General features: G+C 43.0%; 1 pseudogene; it reads right to left on the bottom strand.

Moving 5' to 3' along the window:
- Positions 1-1,158: 1,158 nt before the first annotated feature.
- On the bottom strand, positions 1,159-2,042 carry LOC147627095 (uncharacterized; annotated as a pseudogene).
- Between the last annotated feature and the right edge of the window lie 4,189 nt (positions 2,043-6,231).

The following is a 6,231-nucleotide window of genomic DNA, read 5'->3' as shown; positions in this document are numbered from 1 at the left end:
ATAATAGAAAATATGATTATTTTAATATAATACTGGCATGGTATAGCTCCAATATTTTATTACAAATTACTGAGGGTCTATTTATAGGTGAGGGAGGCCACTAACCAAGTCCAATTTGGTTCTAGAATTTTTCAGGTTCAGTTTGACTCAATTTGGATAAGATTTCGACCAGTTTGGCTCCCTTTTTTATTTGGTTTGATCTAGGAGAGAGGAGAGAGGAGAGATAAAAATATCACAATTTTTTTGAATTAAAAACCCTTCCACACACGTGAAAGAGGTGCCTACCTCAAGAGTCGCCCTTTCCTTACCAAGGTGTCACAAAAATGCATCATTATTTCAAAATATCTTATTTTTTTAGTAATATCTCATAATTTTTAACTAATAAACCTTGTACTCACTCAACTCTTCATCTTATGTGAGCATTTACTCATTTTTGGATATTTTCTTTTATTCTCTTGGATTTATCTCATCCCAACACTTGGATTAATCCAGTTGACCCATTGGAACCTTAATTGGACCATAATCCAAAAATTTCTAAAAATGTAGTTGGGTCCCTTATACCATTTTCAATTAATTCCTAATGCACATTGGAAAGTTCATTTTGAACTTTTGTTTCAGGGGAATCCATCTTAGACACTAGGATAATTTTTATATCCAAAGATATCTCAATTTTGGATTATCTCTCTCTAGGTCAAAACAAGGTAAAACAAGATCTTTCTTCTATTTTAGAGAGGGGAATAATTACAAGAACAAAAGGGGAGGCTATTACACCTTTACACCTCAAAAGGTGGAGGAAGGAATCTTACAAACATGTTGAAATTAGGGTGAGAGGGGAATTGTGTTGTGCTGTATAGTACATGAATTGTGCTATATAGCATAACCAGACATGGTGAACTTAGGGTGAGAGGGGCAATGTGTTGTGCTGTATAGTACAGGAATTGTGCTATATAGCATAACAAGACTTTGCAAAGGTTTTGCTGATGACAACCTCCAAAAATCAGATTTAAGAAATGAAGGTGCATACAAACCAGATTTGACAAATCAGGTTTAAGAAATGAGAACCTGCATACATATTTGATTGCACGAGACTCTCTCAATAATGTTTTTGCAAGGTTTCAAAGAAAGGTTACTATATAAAAAGGATACATAGAATATCTTTCAAGCATCCTCATACGGCATGGCATTGTAAATGGACTCGTGAAGTTAAGGGGATAAATAATACATCTTAGAGGCAGCATCCACAAGGGGCATGTCAAACTTGATTGACCTAACTAGGTGAGAATATGTGTGGCTCACACCCTTGTCCATCGAGCAGTTTTTTGTAGTGATTGGGATTCTCCATTTGCTGCTTATAATAAAGACCTGTGACAACATATGTGCCTCTAGCGCACTTGTTTTTCCAAGAGTCCTTAAGAACCTTCTCTGTCTTCCACCTTGCTTTTACACATTTCAACACATAAAAATCTACGCCTTCTATGTTATTAGCCTCTGGGTTGATTGCATAGTTGCCTCCCTCGACAAGAAGTTGGCCAAGCATATTCAGTGATCCCTCAAACATGGGTCTCTCATCTTCAAACTCAGCCACCCTATCTAGTATATTGATTGGTTCTTGCATATCTTCCATGTCCAACCCTTCTGTTATAGGCTTGAGAACAATATGTGACCATTCCTGGACATACGACTTGTTAGAGCATGATCTCCAATGACCAACTATACATGCATTACAAAAACAAGCCAAATTTCTTGTTTTCATCTGTGTCGGGTCTAGTTTGCAAAACCCACACACAGCATGTAGGGATTGTGTCCCCCCTTGAGTGTTGCACATCCCCATGCATTAGACCTATCCACATCATCTGCACTTACTAACCTTCGGTGAATCTCAGGGACCATTGCTAGTACTGTAGACGTACGAGCTACCTGCACCATGAGACATAGTTTCCATTAAGAAAGCTACAATGTCAACAGCATTTTGAAGAACTACACCATCAGACTTGAGTTGTTCGTGCGTTAATGTCCTCTTCACTATTGCATAGCACCGTCATGTTCTCCCTTGACATGGCCTAAAGCAAAAAAAATTCCAAGTCATCTCCACACCTGTCAGTTTGTAAAAGTGACCAACAAAATAGAATGGTCGGGCAGCTTTAAACTGTGAAGCTGCACCATCATACCACACCCAGTGCTTTCGAAACGCATCTCCTTGATTATGCTTTGGTCGTTTTGCTTGTACTATGCCTATATGTAATGTGAACAAGGATTGTGCATTGATCTGAGTGCCAATGCATGGACTGTATTTCATTTTGCTGTTTGAATAAGTAGTTCTCAGCAAAATCTATTATAGATACTATGACATCTGTAGGGAAATTCTTGAGACACTCCCTGTATACTGATCAACTTGCCATCTGTACATGAAGTTATGCTTAATGAACTTTGATGTGTGGTGTTTCAACATCACTAATAACTCTTTGATAACAACCTGCTTGATGTACAACACTTTTTGTTGTCTGTTTACATCATGTCTATTTTGAATTTGAATATCCTCAAAGACCTGAACAGTGACTATCTTTGTTGTCTGGTTACATCATGTCTATTTTGAATTTGAATATCCTCAAAGACCTGAACAGTGACTATCTTTGTTGATGACTCCAAATCAAATATGTCTCATGACCCTTTCGTCTCTAAATTCTCTAATTGCTTCATAGAGGATTTACCATCTGGCTTACCAAGACCTCATCCAGAAGACCATAAAGTTAAAATAATTCCTGGTAGTTCACTGCCATGTAAATCTCCTTATAGAGTTAATATGCTTGAGAAAAAGGAGATCCAAAGGCAAGTCGAAGAACTATTAGATAAAGAATTGATTCGACCTAATAGTTCTCCATTTGGTGCTCCAGTTCTTCTCGTTAAAGAGAAGAATGGTACATATCAATTGTGTATCGATTATCGTGCACTAAATAAAATTACTGTTAAGAATCGATATCCAATACCTCGAGTGGATGACTTGCTAGAGAAGCTTAAAGGAGCCAAAGTCTTTAGCAAGATCGACCTAAAGTCCGGTTATCATTAGATTCGAATGGACGAAGGAGATATCTTCAAAACTACCTTCAGGACCCAAACTGGTCATTATGAGTTTTTAGTTATGCCATTCAGTTTGACTAATGCTCTAGCTACTTTCAACAGAATGATGAATAGGATATTCTTGAAATATCAAAATTATTCTTTGGAGAATGTTGTACAATGCTTGAGTAAAAGAGATATATGAATCCCCAACGCAAGGACAGAAGACCGTATGTCGGCTGAGTATCCACCTAATCCGAGGCTCTGCTGAAGACTCTTCTCGCCACTGATGCAAGTCCAAATAGCTATAGGACTGCACATATGCTGGCTGAATGTGAAGAGAGTCTGGATGTTGACCTGCTTCTGCACTTTCTGTTAAATACCTGAATATTTTGTGTGGGACTGAGGCACATGCACCTCCTACTACTGGTCGGCTGCCTGAGAAGGCTGTCACCTGCTGGAGTTCCCCACGACTGGCATAAATGCCTAGTCAACTGCTATAAAACAGTCGGCTGCTATAAATGCCCTACCAGTTGAGGCACATGCGCCTCCTACTGCTGGTCGGGCGGCTGGTGGATGCTGGCCGACTGTCACCTAGGCCCACCAAAGGGACAGTGCCTTACCTACCTTTATATCCACGGCCTGTTTTACAGAGGTTTTTCGATGACCTCTCCCTCAGGATGCACCACCCTTCCTACGTGATGTGTGCAGCGCTTTATGTATCGAGGACATTGATACTACTGGTGGATATGCCCTGGGATGTGGACATTTTTTCCATTTGTCTTGCATCACCCAGGAGCTAGTACGATTCTCAGCATGCCCCTCTTGCCGTACACGCGTTAACCTAGCGACATACAGAGTTTTGGGCATTGATGATCTTCACCCAGGCCTCGTTCGAGTAGATGCTAGGACTGGCAGGCCTATTGATTTTACATCAGCTATTGACTTGGGACTCGACGCCTTCGATGATAGAGATCAGGAGCCTGAGGTGCCTCCAAAGATTGAGTGGAGCTCACATGAGTTTGATGCATACCAGAGAGTCCTACATGAGAGCCAGATCACAGCATATGAGCGCTTGGGGGGTGCTGGTCCTAGTGGCACCTCGGGTGATGGTGGCAGTGCTGCTTCTCATGAGCAGCGTGTCCTTACAGCAAAGGAGCTTACACACAAGCAGAGTGGCAGACACGTACCATTGCAGATTATAGATTTTGGGTTTACAGACAGAGACGTCTTGCATTAGCACGACGTAGAGAGAGAGAGAGAGAGGGCTATAGCAGCTTTTGGGACTTGTGAGCTCCCGAGTACACCGGCACCAGCTCACGATCCTGCCTTTGAGGTAGACCTCCCCGCAGACATTCAACGATCCTCGCAGCCGGCACAGCCTCCTCGACGTGCACAGTAGCCTCGACGCGCACGTCGATCGGCAGTTAGAGATGACGATTTTGATTGGGTTACCGTTGATAGTGACTAAACTCAGACTAGCTGGGTTAGCTCACTTACATTGTACTTAGATTTATGGGCAGTGACTAACCTCAGACTAGCTGGGATAGCTCATTTTCATTCTGATGTACTTATTTTATGTTTATATCATTATGAGTTTTTTCATTATTGAGTATCATTACATTTTAGTTGATGTTCTTGATTTTATTATATTTTTTAACACTTTGGCTATCATATTGTTTGTTGAAAATCTCCATGTCATCGTACCCAAACATGCTCCCTGATGGGGACCAAACTTTGCAAGCATGTGGAAGGGACCCACCCCCACATCCTTGCAAAGTTTGGTCACAATCGGAGCATGTTTGGATTGGTAATTAGCGCCTAGTGCGGATTTTTCAAGTCTCTTGGTGCTTAAGAGGTCATGGAAAATTCGGGCCTTCCCCATACCATCATACCCAAACATGCTCCGATGGGGACCAAACTTTGCAAGCATGTGGGGGGGGACCCACCCCCACACGCTTGCAAAGTTTGGTCACAATCGGAGCATGTTTGGATTGGTAATTAGCGCCCAGTGCGGATTTTTCAAGTCTCTTGGTGCTTAAGAGGCCATGGAAAATCCGGGCCTTCCCCATACCATCGTACCCAAAACATGCTCCAATGGGGACCAAACTTTGCAAGCATGTGGGGGGGACCCACTCCCACACGCTTGCAAAGCTTGGTCACAATCGGAGCATGTTTGGATTGGTAATTAGTGCCCAGTGCGGATTTTTTAAGTCTCTTGGTGCTTAAGAGGCCATGAAAAATCCGGGCCTTCCCCATACCATCGTACCCAAACATGCTCCGATGGGGACCAAACTTTGCAAGCATGTGGGGGGGACCCACCCCCACACGTTTGCAAAGTTTGGTCACAATTGGAGCATGTTTGGATTGGTAATTAGCGCCCAGTGCGGATTTTTCAAGTCTCTTGGTGCTTAAGAGGCCATGGAAAATCCGGGCCTTCCCCATACCATCATACCCAAACATGCTTTCAATGGGGACCAAACTTTGCAAGCATGTGGGGGGGACCCACCCCCACACGCTTGGAAAGTTTGGTCACAATCAGAGCATGTTTGGATTGGTAATTAGCACCCAATCCGGGTTTTTGAAGTCTCTTGGTGCTTAAGAGGCCATGGAAAATCTGGGCTTTTCCCATACCATCGTACCCAAACATGGTCCGATGGGGACCAAACTTTGCAAGCATGTAGGGGGGACCCACCCCCACATGCGTGCAAAGTTTGGTCACAATCGGAGCATATTTGGATTGGTAATTAGCGCCCAGTGTGGATTTTTCAAGTCTCTTGGTGCTTAAGAGGCCATGGAAAATCGGGACCTTAGCCATACCATCGTACCCAAACATGCTCTGATGGGGACCAAGCTTTACAAGCATGTGGGGGGGGACCCACCCCCACATGCTTGCAAAGTTTGGTTACAATCGGAGCATGTTTGGATTGGTAATTAGCCCCAGTCCAGATTTTTCAAGTCTCTTGGTGCTTAAGAGGCCATGGAAAATCCGGGCCTTCCCCATATCATCGTACCCAAACATGCTCCGATGGGGACCAAACTTTGCAAGCATGTGGGGGGGACCCACTCCCACATGCTTGCAAAGTTTGGTCCCCCATCGGAGCATGTTTGGATTGGTAATTAGTGCCCAGTGCGGATTTTTCAAGTCTCTTGGTGCTTAAGAGGCCATGGAAAATC

This window comes from Cibotium barometz, chromosome 21 (genome assembly GCF_041138505.1).
Source record: "Cibotium barometz isolate CiBa-2024 chromosome 21, ASM4113850v1, whole genome shotgun sequence".
Classification (NCBI taxonomy): domain Eukaryota; kingdom Viridiplantae; phylum Streptophyta; class Polypodiopsida; order Cyatheales; family Cibotiaceae; genus Cibotium; species Cibotium barometz.
Note: the sequence above shows the minus strand (reverse complement) of the source record. Positions and strands in the feature narration are given on the sequence as shown.